The following is a 21,611-nucleotide window of genomic DNA, read 5'->3' as shown; positions in this document are numbered from 1 at the left end:
CCACTGTTGCAAATAGTCAAATGATCAATATAAAGCAGGTCTATTCAATGAGGCAAGTCACTGCAGAATAATAATGTGTGTCTATATCTAATTAATAAATTATAGGTTTAAAACAGGACCACACAACCTGTCACTTTATTAAGAAAATGCTGGGAGTGTGATGTACAGCTGATTACAATTTGATGTTTTCTTTTATAACTCTGTGTTTAAAGAGATTTACGTGGCAAAAACTGAGGCCAGTACTTGTAATCAAAAGAACTTGTGAATGCTTTAAATCTCTACCATCTCCTGCACCAGCAATAGGACTTGCATTTCAATCCTGGTTCATTAACTTTCTGATGTTGTAAACGATCAGTCTGAATATAATTTTTCAAGAAGGAACTGCAGATGCTGGAAGATCGAAGGTACACAAAAATGCTGTAGAAACTCAGCGGGTGCAGCAGCATCTATGGAGCGAAGGAAATAGGCGACGCTTCGGGCCGAAGCCCTTCTTCAGACTGATGATAGGCGACGTTTCGGGCCGAAACCCTTCTTCAGACTGAATATAATTTTAATTGGTACGAATAGCTAATAATGACATTCCCGTTGCTTTTGACAAAAACTTCGAAACAAAAATGACCATTCTTTTGGCCAAACCTACACATTGTTTTACAATAACGAATTGGGAGTATATTGTAAACAGTTTATGTAATTACCAAGAAATTCAATCATAATGATAAGACTATCCTGTTTGAAATGAATACTTTCCCGATCTCACTCCGGATGGGAAGGCAAAAACAAACATTACCATCATACTGATTTTCAGTGTGAGGTCTGTATTTTGTTTGGAGATTGCACTTCAATATACGCCTTTAGCTCCTTTATGGTTTGAAACATTGTATTGACTGCACACACACGCACGCTATTAAAGCGATTTAAATTTATACGGCTTTTGTAAACATTTGATGCTGTGAAAAGAACGGAAGCGCCCGTTTGTATGAAAACTGCAATTACGACGATGATTAATTTATGCAAAAATAATATGCAGAGCAAAGTCATCTAGAGACGTTTCTAATTTCGGCAATCACGTTTTATTTGTTATATATACATTCCCATATTTAATGTTTTAATTGTTTGTGCTATTACTATGAATGGTTTGCAAAGCAAAGTTTGCATCCGAGTATATTTTTGACCTTTAATTAATCTAATCATCAAACTGATCTATTTTAATACTCGCGACTGCGATTTTATTTCAAAGCGACCCTTAACTGTCGAATAAATTGGCTGAGAGCGTGTTGTTTAAATTGGTTCATTTCGGCGTTTGCAAAACCCTGGTGAGAGGAGCGATTGATTGTGAGTCTATCGGCGCACAATCACTCTAATTTACCAACCCGAGCGCATTATTTACAGTGCTAATTGTCAATTTGCCATCCGTGCCTTCTTCGATTTTAAATAATTAAATGCGATTGCATTTTCACGGAGTGAAACTTGACGAATCGATGGTGATATGGGGGGGGGGGCTGGAGTCCCGGAGGAAGGTCTGTACTGGGAAGATGCCAGTGATCGATGACCCTGGGAGCTTGGCCGGGCTCCAGGGGGCGGGCACGCGGATCAGTGGCAGCGCTTCACGTGGCGGCCCCGGGACGGGACCCGCTCAGTCAGCAGGTGCCGCTCCTGCACCCGCTCCCGCATTCAGCCCCAACGCGGCCCGATGTTTCTGATTAGCGTCACTCCGAAATGCAAACTGGTATTTCCGATGTACTAATTGAAACCAACAAACAACTTTCCCCTCCCTCCCCCCCCCCCCGCCCCCGGCTCGGATCCATGAGGCTGCAAAATGAGAGCGGCCCGCCCGCCTGCAGAACTAACTCCTGCCCAGATGCAATGAGCTGCAGATCGGGGCGAGCTCTCCTTGAATCACGCCTCGCAACGCATTACGCATTACAGAAGAAACCAGTGGCATCGGTCCTTTTCAAACGTGTCTTGCAAAAATACAGATATCGCTGTAAAAAGTAAATATCGCTGTCACATTTTGAAGTGAGCGCAAACACAAGATGTAAAATTGAACCTCGCTTCTACGTATTCTGTTATATATGCTTTCCTTAAAACAAATATGCAGCGTGTCTCTGTGGCGCAATCGGTTAGCGCGTTCGGCTGTTAACCGAAAGGTTGGTGGTTCGAGCCCACCCAGGGACGTCGCCTTTTTTTAACCTAAGGAAATTCCTCTGAAATCTTTTTGCAAATTACATTTTGTGCAGTGTTTCGAATGTTCTGCACAAAGCAAAAATGAAATTTTTTTTTTTTTTATTGGATTGGGTGAAATCGTGTTGTTCGGACAGTATATAAAACACCCATCACTTCTGTTCTTACACAAATAAATAAAAACTCGAAAAATAACAATGAATATTAGCTTAAAAAAGAGGATATCTTACACACCTCTTTCAGCAGCGGTCAACAGAACAACCAGCTGATTAATAATTATTAATCAACAATTAAAGCACAACGCTTTCTGCTGCTTGTACTAATAGTCAAGGACAAAGTTTCCTTGATTATTAGAACAAGCAGCAGAAAGACAAGCTGTCTCCATATAAAGGTTGCATTGCCTGAAAAAACTAATTGCCCTTCCTTGTAGCTTGTCATACGTGACAAAATACTGCCAATTATTCAGCCGATTGGTTTACTGTTGCATGAAGAGACGTGCAGTGAAAATAGACTGTTGCATGAAGAGACGTGCAGTGAAAATAACGAATCTCCCAGCTAAAACCTCAACAGTAATTTGAAATTCAATAAATGTATCGCCACGACCAGAGTTGCAATTGCTCTTATAAACATATCTATAAAAATACGAAGTAAAATTTACTCAAACACAGTAGATATATGTTTTAATGTTCACAATATCAATAACACAAGAAGTAAAAATAGCTAAGAAATATTACTCCCAACATTTTCATCTCAATGGTGAGAAAAGTGCAAAGGTCTCCGAGTTCTGAAGCTATTTATCTCAGAATCCTTTAAAAATATTTTGAATTCATTAAGTTTTCGACTAGACATCATGGGTTCTAAACATAGTTGCCTAAATACGTATCACATTAAAACAATTTAGCACGGTGTATTGTATCATTGAAAGGCACGGCGTATATTCAGCCCAGTACACTCAGGCAAAATGGAAAAAGGAAATCAAACTCTTAAAGTTTTCAATAAACAGAAAAACTGCTGACTAAATGTTGCATAAACTCCTGCCGATCTCATTAACTAAAACCTCCTTCTTTCTCACTGTTTATTTGCTTACTGTCAAAGTAACAACATTTGGAATGTAAATATTTTAAATAAATGCTTTGAAAATCCAAGTTACGGTTAGTGTTGGTCAATCAGCATTTGGCGATGTCGTGCTTTCTCGCCAGTGGTATAATGTTTGTCGTGTCATTCTTGATTTTCACTTAAAGCTAACTGAAGAAGGGTCTCGACCCGAAACGTCGCCTATCTCTTCTCTCCATAGGTGCTGCCTCACCCGCTGAGTTTCTCCAGCACTTTTTGTCTGCCTTTGTATATTTACAAGCCTTGTTACCACCGTTTTTAAACAAAAAACAATATTCATGGTCAACATTATGTTTATCCAAGTACGTTCACTGTACTTCCTTTGCTGTAATAGACGGTGGAACCTCCTGAGTTTGTGATGGGCGCTATTTAAATACAGGGATGTCTTTTCATTGCTGGACGTTTTTCCCTGTACATATTTAATAGAATTTAAACTTTATTATTAACCTGTTCGCATCCGCATATAAAATCAGAATTAAGCCGAATTACTCATTGAACTGGCAATCGTGACACGAAGGCCATAAAGACGGAAATGGCAGACACAGACGCAGAATATTTGTATCTGCATTGCATTTATGTGCAGTTCATTTGGACCACAGTCTATGGTCCTTCCGCTGCAGGAGGGATATCACCCCAAGAGGCACATAGCGACAAGAGAGTTTTGTTTAAATATAGATGGGAACTCTATATGACACTGTTGAATGTATAGACACTGATAATGCATTGCACTGTTTTTGTCTTGTGCACATTTCTTAATATGAGTAAAGTTTATTTTTAGAAAAATACCGAAGGCATTAACCACTGAGAATCTATGAAAAGATTGTGCACGGGTTTTGTTGGATACAAGGTACACAAAATGCTGGAGAAACTCAGCGGGTGCAGCAGCATCTATGCAGCGAAGGAAATAGGCAACGTTTCGGCCGAAACCTTTCTTCAGATACATATTTTTGGATACATATTTTTATTCAGGAGAAAGATTATTTTTGAAATTACACATGGCATTGGCGTATTGCATATCCGGTACATCTTTTTATGAACAACGTTTTTTTTTAGAAATAAATCCACTGAAGGCACTGTTGTGTTTTTTTAATTGATCTCAGTAACTGCAAGGGCATTTGTTAATGAAACAACATTCTCACATATCTTATTAATAAACCACGGTTTAAGTTTTCGCAAAAGGCTTTAGGAATGGCAATAACTATTTCATTTAAAGGATAACCTTTCAAATACTGACCGTTAATAAGGACGTAATACATTTAAGCTGGAGTAAGCAATCCTTGGGCCTTCTCCGCAGTCCAGGTAGATCACGGCTGATTTGGTGTCTCAAATCTAGTTTCTCCTTCATATGATATCCTATGAATTGATAACGAGTTTTCCAGGTGAAGCAGAACTTTTGCAATATCCGTTGCAGAAACAGGGGGTGCGCATTATATTACCTATAACCAGTCACTTCAAATCAACCGGATTCTTGATTTTCAATCAAAATAAGAAAGCACCGCGTTAATTCATTAGAAAGTACATTGCAACGCTCGATTCCATAAATATAGCAAACTCTCAGAATATTGTTTCTTTGGCTACAGTTTGTAGTCTTTAACTATTTATTTTTATAACTGTGGTCTAATGTATTAAATTAATGGTAAACAAAAACTCAAAGAAAATATGCAGGATTATGTTACTTTTTAACATCTGCTGGCAGAAAATATATTTACTACTCTACATATATTTATCAAAAAAAATAGTGTATACAAGTTATATATTTGACAAATGTCACTCTTGCTGTAGAATTTTGTTCGGAAATAATTAAAATAACAAGTGAAAATGTCGTTATATTTGCCAGGGAATGGCTTAAATTGCTTGCTTAATTTAGGTTAGCAATAAAATACAGCAACGATTCAAATAAATTGTAGAAAAATGTGTTTATTATTTCATTATTGTCACGTGTACCGAGTGAAAAGCTTTGTTTTGCATACTGTCTGATCAGATGGATAGCATATGTTTGGAAGGATGTGGGCCTTTGAATGATATGGCTGGCAGGTGGGGCGTCATGTTCGGCATGGAGAAATTGGACCAAATAAGCTGTTTCTGTGCTGTATGACTGACTCTATGAGATCAAATAATATTATACTTAATCATAATGGTCAAACTCCATTACAATAGATCGATCGAAGTGCAGTATACAGAGTGGAGAATACAGTTCTCAGCATTGCACCGCACCAGTTGCACAGGCAGAGTCCAAATGTCCGTAATGAGATAGAGGTGAATCGGACAGTACGTTCGGTTATAGAAAGACCTTAAAGAAACCTAATAAGAGAGGGGAAGAACCTGTTCCCGAAGCTGGGAGTGCGCGCTTTCAAACTTCTGTACCGCCCGCCGGACTGGAGCAAGGAGAAGATGAAATGACCGGGATGGGACAAGTCTTTGATTATATATGTTTTGAGGCAGCGTGGAGTGTAAATGGAGTCAATGGTGGGAGGCCTGGTCTTTGTAAAATAATATATCCTATAAGATTCCCCCCCCCCCCAATTTTGAGACATATAATAAAAGACTGTGTTCCGATACTAACTATTAAATCCCTTAATCTTGGAAAATAACACTTTATTAGTTCTGGCGAGGACAGCTGACCCTTTACGTGTGCAGTGACAAGGGGAGGGGTTCTCGTAATTAGCATAAGAATGGAAACGAAACGTTCACAATATAATCACTGTGAAATAAGTTGATTCCTTTCAACCAACTCATGCTGCAGGGGACGAAAGATTTTGATGGTGTCGTCTAATTTAGAGAGCATGAAGACGTCTTAAATCACACGGGAACTTACTTGTTCATGAAATATTAGTGTTTATCTGAGTTACAAGAAGCAACTAGCAACAACGTTGTTGATCCGACGAGAAAACGATGTTGGAATACATGAAAATAACCATGGAAAAGGAAATATATAGCCTCTTAACACTGCAGCTCTCTCGAGGAAACGTTGCTAATTTGAAGATTTTAAATTCATGGTTTATGAGAAACTTTCTTGAAGTTGGTTTTCGGCTTGCCTTCTCTTTGGACTGCTTTATGCTTGACCAGTCTCACAATTCCTTTCAAACTTTGAGACACGACATAAATCAAAGTTGAAACTTTGCTGCCTTTAACAACATTTCGGCGGCAATGTTATCATTATTTACCACATCAGATTAATGCAACTGTGACATAGCTTTGCAAGGATATTATTAGCAATTTACTCCATACGTACAAAGGTTTGGGACTTTAAAAAAAATTGATCTATATTCGCGGCAAAGAATATGAAAAGTGGGTGAGTTTATATGTATTTTTGACATTTTATGAATTAAAGCAAAATAGATCATATTCCGGAAGAAATTGCAACTGATGTCAAAATACCGTGGCTGGATTTATTAATTAACCGGGGCTCTGATGAAAGATCGCACTCGAAACGTTAATCTATCTGTTTTATTGCTTCAGATTCTAAGACCTCTGCTATGGATTTCCACTATACACTGTATTTTTTTCAATGCAAGAATTTCCGCACCAACGTTCTTTATATATCTGTTCTTAAACAAACTCTATTCTAAAAACAAAGCCATTGCGTGTTTGTCTCCCACTGTGAACTAACTACATGTTGATATATCTAATACGCGCATGTTGATCATTCTAATAATAATCCCGAAGGCATTGGCGATACTCACCTTATATATTTTCAGTGACAACTTTAAAACAAGTAACTTGGGGAGAGGACAACATATGTAGGAAGGAACGGCAGATGCCGGTTTACACCGAAGACAGACACAAAATGCTGGAGTAACTCAGCGAGCCAGGCAGCATCTGGAGAAACGAGTAGGTGACGTTTCGGGTTGATTCGAAATGCCACCTATTCCTTTTCTCCAGATATGCTGCCTGACCCGCTGAGTTACTCCAGCATTTTGTGTCTAACTAGGGGAGAGGTTAAGGTGGAACACAATATATTGCTGGGTTTAGTCATTGCTCGGTTTATTGATTATTCATCGGGTATAAGATATTTCACTTTTCAATTGGGTTCGTTTGGCTTCCAATCCCACTTGAGTGGAAAATACCAAACCGCTTACAATGGCATGTTTTCTTTATCATCGTAGATTGACACAAAATGCTGGAGTAACTCAGCGGGACAGGCAGCATCTCTGGAGAGAAGGAATGGGCGGCCCTTCAGACTTTCTCATCGTTGCTTTTTTGCATATTTGTCATTCATTTGTTCTATATCTCTTTAAATCACCGTCTATATCGCTGTTTCCCTTTCCCCTGACTCTCAGTCTGAAGAAGGGTCTCGACCCGAAACGTCACCTGTTCCTTTTCTCCAGAGATGCTGTCTGACCCGCTGTAACTCCAGCTTTCTGTGTCTATCTTCTGTTTAAACCAGCATCTGCAGTTCCTTCCTGCATATGCCATTGGATATTATGATTAAAATCAGACGTCCACAAATAATACTTTTGATCACATTCTAACATAAAAGTACATTTCTAGAAATATTATTTTTTTTACAACTGAATACCACAAGTTTATTGTGTTCCATGGAAGTTTCCTTTTTAAGATGTTCATGTATTTATCATTTGGATACTAGCTGATTGATATCCCGAACCTCTCAATTAAAGATGTAAAATAAACTCGTGACATATTTATTTAAAAACTCCTTGTATTCAAAAGAGTAAAAGAGGAAACACAAATTAGCATTTTTTTTTCTCGGTCGAATATTTGTTTCCTACGTGTTCTATTTATTACAAATCCCCTTTTATACCAGACAACATTTCAACGAGACGTTTCTTGTCCTGTCAACACACCTTGTGTTCCCACCTTTTACCCGACATCTGATTTCGCGGTAGTTTTATTCCAAATGACAAGTATCTCTAAACAGACAGGGGGTATATTTTCGGATTGGGAAAATAAGACCAGCTATAGGGATAAGTAGGAATAAATGGTGCGAATTAAGTTTTTGAAGGAAGCTGTTCTTTCGCTGCAGAGCTGGCATCCGGAACAGTCAGTTCGTCTTAATCCACATATAAACCCGAGGACTTCCAGTTCACTGTGAGCGTGTGTGAGAGGGAGAGGGAAGGGGGAAGAGAAACACGGTCGTATAGACGTGAATGAATTGACCCATCGCGACTTTGTCAGTCCAGCTATCACTGATCTAAACTGTTCGCAGTGTATAATATGCTAACTCTAAAGAGGACAACTGTATTAGGAGGGGCGTCTCAGGACGTGGACTGCGAACCTAAGGAGCATGAATCGAGGTTCAACATGCCGTACATTTCACCTCCTAGACAGTATTTCCGGTCATTAACTCACTGAGACGCGGCATTCCAGATGCATATTTTAACTTTGTGATAGGGAGGAAATGATTTGGCCAAAACTCCGAGGTGTAACCAAAGGGACGGTACAGGTCGATTGCAGAACATTTAAATCTCTCAGCGTTTTAACAATTATGACAGCGAAACACAACGTTTATGTTGAGACACAAACAGAACCAACATGAAAACCGCCGCATCCCTGATATCGTAAAATATTTAACTATTTGAAGGGAAGAGCACACACATCCCCAATCCTTTATCTAGGCTGAGCTCACGGGGAATGAGCAGCTATTTAGAGATATGCCGTCGGACGATGATTTATTTTCAGCTATGAGACCGAAATTGTCCAATAAGAGATAATTTGTGAAGTCAGATGATTCTTGGGGCCGTATTTAACTTTGCCACAAAATCAACAGTCAGAGATTTATTGGCAATAACTGTGTGACACTGCCAGATCACAGTATCTCCAGGCTGAATTAGATCAAGCTGAGAAATTATATCCCAAAGCTAACTTTAAGCGAGAGCATTCTTATTTGAGGAGAGGTAACTGCTGGGACAACGGATGGAGAACGCATTTCATATCCTCCTCAGCCCATCAGATTCGCCGTCCATCAATTTGAAAGTAAGCATAGAGTTACTAGTCACTGAAATATACATGCATGATCCAATTAATGGGAGATATTTGAATGTCACCGACAATCGCAATTTAACAGTCCAGATGTAGACACACGCAATTCTACAGCGAATGACAACGCACATTTTCTTTCTATCCCTCAGCACTGAAAATAAATCTAGACAGTAAATGCTGGAGTAACTCAGCGGGACAGGCAGCATCTCTGGAGAGAAGGAATGGGCGACGTTTCGGGTCGAGACCCTTCTTCAGTCAGAATGAATCATCAAGTATGGGAAAAGATCTTTCCAATATTTTCACATTGTGTATTCTTTCGGCGACCCTGCAGCTTTGTCCATTGTCTACGTGAGCTTGGCAGAAGGTGTATTTTCCTTTCACCAGCGTTTTTCTCCCCAACAATTGCAACTGGAGGATTTTCATTACATTTCGGTCTTTGTTGTGTGTTTTCTTTGAAGCATCCATTTGAAAGGCAAGAGGAAATCAAAGCACTTTCTTGGAATTTCAAATGAAGGGTTAACACGTCTGCTGCATTTCTCTTTAAATATTCATATTAACATACACACTTAATCATTATATAAACCATATCTTTTGCGCGATGTTCAAGATTGGTGTAGTCTGATGTTATTTTTAAATATAAGACGAGAGTTGTCTCGTAAACTTCGTCAACCAGCCACGCCTCAGCTTGTGCGGTCAATAATGATGCTACTGCAATATACTTAACCTACACAAAATATGAGGTGACCCTCTACTCAAGATCTCTCTGTGTTTTACTGGATAAAGTTGCTGTTGCAGTAACGCCGTTAAACATTGTCAATTCTTTTTTTTTCTAACCCGCCATTATCAGTACACAAAGAAAGTAAACAGCATTAAGACTACGTCAATTTGTCTAATTCTCGGCATTTCAATCCAAATGGGAATGGACATTGCATTTGCTTTATCATGTAATGTTTCTTTGCACCTTCTAGCATTTGAAATTATATTCTGTTCGTTTCCAAATTCATTTCTTTATCTGCCCCTATTACCTTAGAAGCATCCTGCATTTATATCATTCATCCTTAAAAAAACTGTTTAATTCTGACCCATATGCTGCTTTGTAGATTAGTCGTTAGGATCAAGAAGGCATCCGTGTGATTTCACTGTCAGTCTTTCAGTTTCCCCCATGCAAGTGACATATTGAGAGCTACTTAAATTGAGCAGAGACCACGGAGTAGAGACCACGGAATATACAGCTACAATGACTGGGTTCCTCATTTTCATTTCTACTCCATTGAAAAATATACATACGAACAGATGACACATAAAATGTGCTGAAACTTGTTGCCCTTGAGCAACCACTTAAGCAGTTTGAATTATTATGTGTGGAGTTGAAGGTTTTAAAAAATAAAACACTACAATATAATTAGAATCAATTTTGCAGACTCCATCTGTGCAGAGTTATCAGTTTTAACAATAATGGGAACACTTACACCAGCCAACGGCAATGTAACGTTTTGCACGTCAACAGGTTTCATCATTGACACTTGCAAAAAGAGAATAACAGGAAAAATTGCAATTGATCATCAGTAGGATGTAAGATGAGGCCTTTATATATTTATGTTTAAATCATGTTCATTAGAGCAGGAGAAAGTTTCTTGGAGGAACAATTTAATATGACAATGTGACAGGACTGAATGAAAGTCAGCCAAGTATGTCAACGATTGTTATTTTAGCTTTGGATAGTAAGTCATGCTTTCCCCCCAAAACTTATTAGCACTCCACCGATGTCATCAGCTTTCTCTGTCGAAACAAACCTTCTTTTGTCCATTGACCTGACAGTACTATTTCACAACAGCATTGGTCAAGTACATAAAAAATATACTGATTTCTAGTGGAATTATAGTGAGCAGTTAGTTAATTGCAATACACAGTACTAAAAAAATCCAGATGTCACAGTAGCCTTCTTTCACTTAGAAATATCTTTCAGCAGAAAGCAGCCGTAAAAATCTTCTTGCAACCAATGTATGACCATTTTTTTGCAGCAGCAGTAAATGGGTCTAACATGGGTCACCCAAATACTTTGGAGAACAGTAAATGCTAAACATACAATGAAATATGGAAATGAACACAATATGTGTAAAAGTACACGTGTACAGTACATATTAGTTTTGTATAATGCCTCAAGCATTAATTGCATCCGTTCATCAGACAAGATTTAAATAGTAAATAGTAAAGATTAAACTCTGCAAATAGTATGACTTCAAGCAATGCAGAACTTTCTTTTTTGTTGCCACTGATTTCATTTTAACCAGGGACTCTTATGGTCGAATGCTGCCTTGATCCAGCTCACCTCTGGAATTCATGTGTTTGTACTTTGCCCAAAGTTTCAGTGATCTAAATGCCAAATACCAGAGGGTATAGCTTTAAAGTGCCAAGGGGGAAGTTTAAAGGAGATTTACGAGGCAAGTTTGTGTACACAGAAAGTGGTAGGTGCCAGGAACGTGCTACTAGGAGAAGGGGTGGAAGCAGTTGCAGTAGCAATGTTTAAGAGGTGTTCAGACAGACACATGAACAAGCAGGGAACAGACAGATATGTGTTTAAATTGTTATCGTGCACAGCACAGACATTGTGGGCCAAAAGACCTGTTCCTTGAGTTTGAGTTTAATTTATTGTCATGTGATACAGGTACAGTAAAAAGCTTTTGTTGTGTGCTAACCAGTCAGCGGAAAGTCTATACATGATTACAATCGAGCCATCCACAGTGCACAGATACATGATAAAGGGAATAACATGTGTACTAGCAAAATTATTTTACTATAGGAGCAGGGAGGTTCTACTGCAGTTGCACAGGGTCTTGTTGAGACCACACCTGGAGTATACAGTTTTGGTCTCCTAATCTGAGGAAAGACATTCTTGCCATAGAGGGAGTACAGAGAAGGTTCACCAGACTGATTCCTGGGATGTCAGGACTTTCATATGAAGAAAGACTGGATAGACTCGGCTTGTACTCGCTAGAATTTAGAAGATTGAGGGGGGATCTTACAGAAACTTACAAAATTCTTAAGGGGTTGGACAGGCTAGATGCAGGAAGATTGTTCCCGATGTTGGGGAAGTCCAGAACAAGGGGTCACAGTTTAAGGATAAGGGGGAAATCTTTTAGGACCGAGATGAGAAAAACATTTTTCACACAGAGAGTGGTGAATCTCTGGAATTCTCTGCCACAGAAAGTAGTTGAGGCCAGTTCATTGGCTATATTTAAGAGGGAGTTAGATGTGGCCGTTGTGGCTAAAGGTATCAGGGGGTATAGAGAGAAGGCAGGTACAGGATACTGAGTTGGATGATCAGCCATGATCATATTGAATGGCGGTGCAGGCTCGAAGGGCCGAATGGCCTACTCCTGCACCTATTTTCTATGTTTCTATGTCTATGTTACTACTCTGTTTTATGTTCTATGAACTCAGGAACCAAGTGGTTCTAAGAAAATTAAAATGAGCAACTATGTGCACACTATTGCTTGTGTGTCATCTACTAAAGCTGTTGATGATTCTTGCCAACATTTTGTGTTCAAGAACAGTTTAAATTTGGGTTGTTTTATGATCATGATATACACAGGTAATTCTATCAACTTTAAGTTACTTCCTCTGTGTATTGGATAAGCCACGTTAGAGTATGACTAGTTCTGGAGCACACAGCTAAAGTAATGTGGTCTGTTGATTTTGTTGTGTTCATTACATTTAGCCATTTCCTGATGTCATATGGAATGAATGAAATTGTTTGAAGACTGTACCATGTGAAAGAACCTTATGGAGAGGCCCGGAAGAATAATTACCAACATTCACAAATTGATATGGCAAGAATAAGAATCTTGATATGATCTATTTGAAGTGGGGTGGCTCAACTGTCACAGGCTGCTTCCACAGTTTAGCAGATGCATCACACATGGTGCTGCCTCATCAACATAGCACATCCAGTACACTGAATGCTTCCCCCAATCTGGCTTTTCTGCATTTCTCATTGAGCTCAGGTCAGTCATATGGGTTGCTGATGGATGATGCATGGGTGAAGGGATATTCCCAGAAAAAAAGCCGTGCCTAAATTGTGGGGTGAACTTCCAAGAATTGGAGCTGAATTGCGGACAAGACCGACAAACATTGTGGTGATGTAATATTGTAATTTTACTTACAACATTCACTCAGTTAACATATTCCATTACAGAGGGAAAGACACCATCAACATAGAAACATAGAAACATAGAAAATAGGTGCAGGAGTAGGTCATTCGGCCCTTCGAGCCTGCACCGCCATTCAATATGATCATGGCTGATCATCCAACTCAGTATCCTGTACCTGCCTTCTCTCCATACCCCCCTGATCCCTTTAGCCACAAGGGCCACATCTAACTCCCTCTTAAATATAGCCAATGAACTGGCCTCAACTACCTTCTGTGGCAGAGAATTCCAGAGATTCGCCACTCTCTGTGTGAAAAATGTTTTTCTCATCTCGGTCCTAAAAGACTTCCCCCTTATCCTTAAACTGTGATCCCTTGTTCTGGACTTCCCCAACATCAGGAACAATCTTCCTGCATCTAGCCTGTCCAACCCCTTAAGAATTTTGTAAGTTTCTATAAGATCCCCCCTCAATCTTCAAAATTCTAGCTTGTACAAGCCGAGCCTATCCAGTCTTTCTTCATATGAAAGTCCTGCCATCCCAGGAATCAGTCTGGTGAGCCTTCTCTGTACTCCCTCTATGGCAATAACATTTAAAAAAACCTTTAAAGACTTTTCATGCCTACTTGCAAATAGTGTGATCTTGTAGCTTTTGTTGAGAACTTGTCATTGGTCTTTCACAGCTATCATTATTCAGCAATACGTGAGAGTGGGGGGAGAACCTTTTTTTATCTCTTTCCTCGACGGAGATTTGACTTTTTCAACCTATCTCTGTCCGCACTGCGGCTTTAACATTGTGGTGCTGGCGGTCCCTTAGTTAGGGATCGACTGCGGGAGCTCCAACTGCAGGAGCGTCGACCCCCCCAATCGTGGGAGCTTCGATAGCCCCGACGGCGGAAGTTTCGATTGCCCCGACCGTGGGAGAAAAGGAGAAAAGAAGGTACAAGTTATTTTCCTTCCATCACGGTGGGGAACGTGAGGTCGCCGAAAATTTGAGTATAGAAGTTGGGATGTAATGTTAAAATTGTACAAGGCATTGGTGAGGCCAATTCTGGAGTATGGTGTACAATTTTGGTCGCCTAATTATAGGAAGGATGTCAACAAAATAGAGAGAGTACAGAGGAGATTTACTAGAATGTTGCCTGGGTTTCAGCAACTAAGTTACAGAGAAAGGTTGAACAAGTTAGGGCTTTATTCTTTGGAGCGCAAAAGGCTAAGGGGGGACTTGATAGAGGTTTTTAAAATGATGAGAGGGATAGACAGAGTTGACGTGGAAAAGCTTTTCCCACTGAGAGTAGGGAAGATTCAAACAAGGGGACATGACTTGAGAATTAAGGGACTGAAGTTTAGGGGTAACATGAGGGGGAACTTCTTTACTCAGAGAGTGGTAGCTGTGTGGAATGAGCTTCCAGTGAAGGTGGTGGAGGCAGGTTCGTTTTTATCATTTAAAAATAAATTGGATAGTTATATGGATGGGAAAGGAATGGAGGGTTATGGTCTGAGCGCAGGTATATGGGACTAGGGGAGATTATGTGTTCGGCACGGACTAGAAGGGTCGAGATGGCCTGTTTCCGTGCTGTAATTGTTATATGGTTATATTGTTAAAACAATATGGACGTGCTGCCTGTAATGGTGAGGACTCAGAGGGAGTGCCGTGAGTGCAGTGATCTCGGTGTTTTGCGGGGACATGGCTCCATGAGGACATCCCAGAGTCTAGTGCGAGTGTGGACGGCTTTCTGACTATTCGGGCAGACAGGCACTCTGGTCACATCACGGTGAAGCAGCGTGTGTGTAGCCCGGACATTGAACTGATGGCTGTGGGTCTCCGCTTATGCTCTGCGCCCTGGGGATTCTCACACGTTGTTGCGGTGGCTGTTCAAGTCTATGTTTAATTTTTATGTGGTTATGTATCTTGTTGCTTTTTTGTATGACTGCTGGCAAATCAAATTCCTTGTATGTTTACATACTTGGCTAATAAATTCATTACAATTACAATAACATTGGTTTGAAGGTAGGAAACAGAGGGTGGTGTGGAAGGATGTTTTTCGAGGATTGATTCGGGATAATCCACATGGGTTTGTGTGTGGGAAACCAGGAAGTTTGATAAGGGGTGGAAGTTATCTATATGGACTACTGCAAGGCCTTTGACAAGGTCCCACATGTAGACTCATTTGGAAGGTTAGTTCACAAGGGATCTAGAGTGAGCTAACTAATTGGATACATAATTACCTCGATAGTTGGAAGCAGAGGGTAATGGGGGAAAATTGTCGGTTTTGCAACAGCTTCTTCCCCCGAGCCATCAGCCTCTTGGATTCCATATAATGTGCCACCACTATTATCTATTTTATCTTTTTATCTATTTTATCCTTTTGTTATTTTATGTTGCACGGTGAGCCAGATGCAACGGAATTTCGTTCAGACTTGCATTTGTTGGTGTATTTTTGAATGACAATAAAGTCTTTGATTGATTGGTAATGCCCCTGCCCAGTCCGTCATCGGCTCTGACCTTCCTTCCATCGAGGGGATTTATCGCAGTCACTGCCTCAAAAAGGCTGGCAGTATCATCAAAGACCCACACCATCCTGGCCACACACTCATCTCCCTGCTACCTTCAGGTAGAAGGTACAGGAGCCTGAAGACTGCAACGACCAGGTTCAGGAATAGCTACTTCCCCACAGCCATCAGGCTATTAAACCTGGCTCGGACAAAACTCTGATTATTAATAACCACTTTCTGTTATTTGCACTTTACCAGTTTATTTATTCATGTGTGTATATATTTATATCATGGTATATGGACACATTTATCTGTTTTGTAGTAAATGCCTACTATTTTCTGTGTGCTTAAGCAAAGCAAGAATTTCATTGTCCTATACAGGGACACATGACAATAAACTCACTTGAACTTGAACTTGAATGGAAACCTCTGGAGACCTTGGTTTCTGTGCGGTTCCCGGAGGTTTTTGTCCGTCTTCCTACCTGCTTCCACTACCTTCCACTACCTGCAACCTCCGGCAACCACCTGCAACCTCCGGGAACCGCACGGAAACCTTGGGTGGGGCGCAAAGTCTCCAGAGGTTTCCGTTCAGGTTTCCTAGGTGGGACAGGGGCATTATAGCGTACTATTGGAATTGGTGCTGGGCCTATTGGTGTTTATCATTTATTCGAAGAAATTGCATGAGAATGTACAAAGATTGAGATGACATAAAAATAGGAGGTATTGTGGACAGTGAAAAAGGTTGTCAAAAATTACAATGGGTTCTCCACCATCCAGGTAATTGCGCTGAGGAATGGTAAATGCCATTCAATTCAGATAAGTGCAAGGTGTTGCATTTGGGGAAGTCAGCTAGGGTATGACTTTCCCAGCATACCGTAGGGCCCTGGTGCGTATTATAGAACAGCAACAAAAGCTTTTCACTGTACTGTACACGTAACAACAAACTAAACTACTAACTAACTACCGAGGGACCTAGAAATACAAGTACATACTTCCTGAAAGTGGCGTCACAGATAGACAGTGGAGATATCAATCGCCTCAACTTCTCCACTCCCTTTTCTCACTTTAACGTCCCCCCCCCCCCCCCGAACGTACAGCCCTCCGCTCACTCTGCAACAACCCAGATTGGGAGACCAAACCTGCCGACAAGGGAGGTGCCGTGGTAGTCTGGCGCGCTGATCTCTACAAGGCTGAGGCCACACGCCAACTCTCAGACACTTCCTCCTACGTATCCTTGGACCAGGACCCCACAGACGAGCACCAGGCCACTATCTCTAGCACTATCACTGACTTCATCACTTCTGGCTCCCTGCCCTCCCAAGCCTCCAACCTCATTGTTCCCCAGCCCCGCACGGCCCGATTTTACCTTCTCCCCAAAATCTACAAACCTGACTGTCCTGGCAATCCCATTGATTCTGCTTGTTCGTGTCCTACCGAACTTATTTTCACATACCTCGACTCCATCCAATCCCCCCTGGTTAAATCCCTCCCGACCTATGTCCAAGACAAATCACAAGCTCTTCGTCTACTCCAGGACTTCCATTTTCTAGGCCCCCATTCCCTCATCTTCACCATGGATGTCCAGTCACTCTACACCTCCATCCCCCACCAGGAGGGTCTTAAAGCCCTCCTTTTCTTCCTCGACTGCAGAACCAACCAATCTCTGTCTACTGATACTCTCCTCCGCCTAGCGGAACTGGTCCTTACCCGTGACAACTTTTCGTTTGACTCCTCCCATTTCCTCCAAATCCAAGGCGTAGCTATGGGCACGTGCATGGGCCCAAGCTATGCCTGCCTCTTTGTAGGGTACGTTGAACAATCCTTGTTCGAGGCGTACCCGGGCCCCATCCCCGAACTCTACCTCCACTACATCGACGATTGCATTGGTGCTACCTCCTGCTCCCACACACAACTCACTGACTTCATCCATTTCACCACTAACTTCCATCCTGCACTCAAATACACCTGGACCATTTCCGACATCTCCCTACCGTTTCCAGACTTCACTATCTCCATCACAGGTGATAGACTACTGACCGTCATCCACTATAAACCCACTGATTCCCATGGCTATCTGGACTACACTTCTTCCCACCCTGCTTCCTGTAAGGACTCCATCCCCTACTCCCAATTCCTCCGTCTACGCCGCATCTAAACCCAGCATGAGGTGTTCCAGACCAGGGCATCAGAGATGTCCTCATTCTTTAGGGAACAGGGGTTCCCCTCTTCTACTATAGATGAGGCTCTCACCAGGGTCTCTTCTATACCCCATAGCTCTGCTCTCACTCCCCATCCCCTCACTTGTAACAAGGGCAGAGTCCCCCTTGTCCTCACCTTCCACCCTACCAGCCGTCACATACAACAAATAATCCTCCAACATTTTCGCCACCTCCAATGGGATCTCACCATTGGCCTCATCTTCCCATCTCCTTCCCTTTCGGCTTTCCGCAGAGACCGTTCCCTCCGTAACTCCCTGGTCAATTCGTCCCTTCACACCTAAACCACCCCCTCTCCTGGCACTTTCCCTTGCAACCGCAGGAAATGCTACACTTGTCGCTTTACCTCTCCCCTTGACTTCATCCAAGGACCCAAGCAGTCGTTCCAGGTGCGGCAGAGGTTCACCTGCACCTCCTCCAACCTCATCTATTGTATCCGCTGCTCTAGGTGTCAGCTGCTCTACATCGGTGAAGCCATCATAGGCTTGGCGATCGCTTCGCCCAACACCTCCGCTCTGTTTGCAATAACCAACCTGATCTCCCGGTGGCTCAGCACTTCAACTCCCCCTCCCATTCCGAATCCGACCTTTCTGTCCTGGGCCTCCTCCAAGGCCAAAGTGAGGCCCAATGTAAATTGGTGGAGCAGCACCTCATATTTCGCTCGGGTAGTTTACACCCCAGCGGTATGAACATTGACTTCTCCAATTTTATGTAGTCCCTCTTTCTCCTTCTTTCCCCTCCTCTTCCCAGCTTTCCCACAGCCCACTGTCTCCGCCTCTTCCTTTCTTCTTCCCGCCCCCCCCCCCCCTCCCCCACATCAGTCAGAAGAAAGGTCTCAACCCAAAATGTAGCCTATTTCCTTCACTCCATAGATGTTGCCTCACCCGCTGAGTTTCTCCAGCATTTTTGTCTATCACAGATAGACAGGGTGATGAAGGGGGGATTTGACACGTTGGGCTTCATTGGTCAGGGCCTTGCGTACAGGAGTTGGGATGTTATGTTGCAGTTGTATGTTGGGGAGGCTACACTTAGAGTATTGTGTATATTTTTCATTACTCTACCATAGTAAAGATATTATTAAGCTGGAAAGAATGCGAAAAAGGTTTATAAGAAAGTTGCCAGGACTAAGCATTTATACACATTAGAGTGTTGGTATTTAGAGCATAGGAGACTGAAGGGCGGCCTTATAGAGATGTAAACAATCATGACTACAGAGTGCATACAGTCTTTTTCCCAGGGAAGGGAAAGCAAAAAAATGGAGGGTGTAGGTTAAACATGAGAGGGGAAAGATTTAAAAGAGAACTGAGATGGCAAGTTTTCACAAGGGTGATGGGTACATGGACTGAGCTGCTAGAGAAAGTAATTGAAGCACATGGGTAGGAAAGGTTTAGAGGGTTATGGCCTAATGTGGGGAAATGGGACAAGCTAATATGGGCATCTTAGTCTGCATGGGTGAGTTAGGCGGAAGGTTCTGTTTTTCTACTCTTTAACTGAGATATTGTAATTTGAAAGTGATGAAAATGTAACAAATCATTTTTCATTGCATTCTTCAAGTTATTAAATCTAAAGTAGATCTTCACCATGACATTACGAACCTTATTTTATATGCACCGTGCAGCACACTCCCGAAGTAAATTTGCTGAGAGCACAATATGAGGAAGTGAGATCAGGTTGAATCTCAAGAGACAAACATGAGAAGTGAAAGGGGTTTAGGTTTCAAGGATGGAAGATGAGGTGAATGGAGATCCCACCACAGAACTGCCTTGCTTCCTATTCCTGTCTGTCCTGCAATTTAGTTGTGGAGATGAATGCAATGGCTGCTGCAGTAGAGGAGGTTACATTAATTTATTTCTTCAGTGTGAAATTTAGGGGAGGTAAACTTGATGTTAGATATTGGTTCTTAAAATAAATAAAGCACGGTATAAGATGGGAAAATGACCAGTAGAATCCTTCTCAACTGCCTCCTCGCAGTTTTCTTGACCTCACTAAAGGAGAACGGAGAATCGTTCCAAATTTTTCTGTGCGCAGAAATACATTTCCGTTATATATCTGTCACACAATGACATGCAAGATATGATCCTGACCAAGGAATCCATCATACAGATTGGGGTCAAACGAGACTGTGTCATCACACCAACCAGCCCCCTTCTTGATCTTTTTGTCTCCACTTCAGACCCAATATTTCTCCAATCTCTGTCACTGAATAACAGTATGCAAATGAAATTTGCATATGTGCATTCATGTTTCTCCCCCCCCCCCCCCCCCCTTGTTATGAACACTCTACCTATGGACACACCTTTCCTACGAACGACTGGGAAGGATGGGGATAGATTTGCTGACTACTGCGGGAAGGCGCGCAGCTTCTCCTGGGTAGGCAAGGAAGCGGTATTCACAATGTACCTTCCCTCCTCACATGCCACCCCACCACATCCTCCCCCCCCCACCCGAGCTGCAAAAATCAAGCAAAGCAGAGCTGGGAGTGCTGAATGGATTCACTCGTTTAGACAGTGAGACCAGCAGGCCAGCGTTGTTCCTACACCCCCATGTCACAGCTGTTTCTGAGAGCCTCTCCCACACACAGTTTTTGTTCATTTCTGACTTACTAACAATTTAGGTTGAGAGCAGTTCTCAGAGACGGAATCATGTTGTAACTGGTGACTTTGCTCGTACAATGTTGTTATTTCATTCAACAAATCGGACATTGTTGTTATTTCCTTCAACAAAATCATCACAGTACATAAGCCTGGGCCTGGCACTAAACATCCAGAGTATGAAGTCTGCTAACTTCTCTGCCATGCCCACGGGAAGCACCGTCAAGTCCCACGATTGACTTGGGAAGCGTGACATAGCCACCTCGGCACAGGGAAGCAGAGGGCCGGCTGCTGGTGGTGAGCAATGGCGTGTTCCTAGCAGTCGCTAGTTGTGGTGTTGGCAGAGGCAGCCACAGGAGGCCTTACGGGAGCCAGGTGAGTGAGCAGATCAGGCCCAGCGTACAGCAGCTGCATTAGGTGGTGATGGATAGAGCCGACAAAATCAAACTGGGTCAGGCAGAACCATACTTCATCAATCCAGTGCCGGCAGGACATAGGGCCTTAAAGTGAGAAATATATGAAACAAGCAAGCAGCACTAGCCCTGTGTTTAAGAAGGAACTGCAGACGCTGGAAAATCGAAGGTACACAAAAATGCTGGAGAAACTCAGCGGGTGCAGCAGCATCTATGGTCCGCCTTAGGTCTCAAACAATTCAAATTGCTAATCATTGTCCTCTCTCAGGTCAACATCCCCAGCAACTAGGCGCAGATCAGTCGCAACCTCTAGGATTGATGGCCTACATTCATTACATATCCAGTACCAGGCTCTCAAAACAGGCGGTCTTTCTGTTTTCTGCTGGGCAGTACTGTGCTGCAGTGATAGAGTTGCTGCCTTACAGCGCCAGAGACCTAGGTTCAACCCTGACTACGGGTGCTGTCTGAATGGAGTTTGCATGTTCTCCCTGTGACCACCTGGGTTTTCACCCGGGT

The 21,611-nt window shown here is 42.0% G+C and overlaps 1 non-coding gene across 1 annotated transcript; it reads left to right on the top strand.

Annotated features, from left to right (window-relative positions):
* Positions 1–2,101: 2,101 nt before the first annotated feature.
* trnan-guu lies at positions 2,102–2,175 on the top strand. The gene has a single exon. It is a non-coding gene; the product is annotated as a tRNA-Asn (tRNA).
* Positions 2,176–21,611: the final 19,436 nt, after the last annotated feature.

The sequence above is a fragment of the Amblyraja radiata genome, chromosome 2, assembly GCF_010909765.2.
Source record: "Amblyraja radiata isolate CabotCenter1 chromosome 2, sAmbRad1.1.pri, whole genome shotgun sequence".
Lineage (NCBI taxonomy): Eukaryota > Metazoa > Chordata > Chondrichthyes > Rajiformes > Rajidae > Amblyraja > Amblyraja radiata.
The sequence above is the reverse complement of the archived record's forward strand: the minus strand, read 5'-3'. Positions and strand labels throughout refer to the sequence as shown.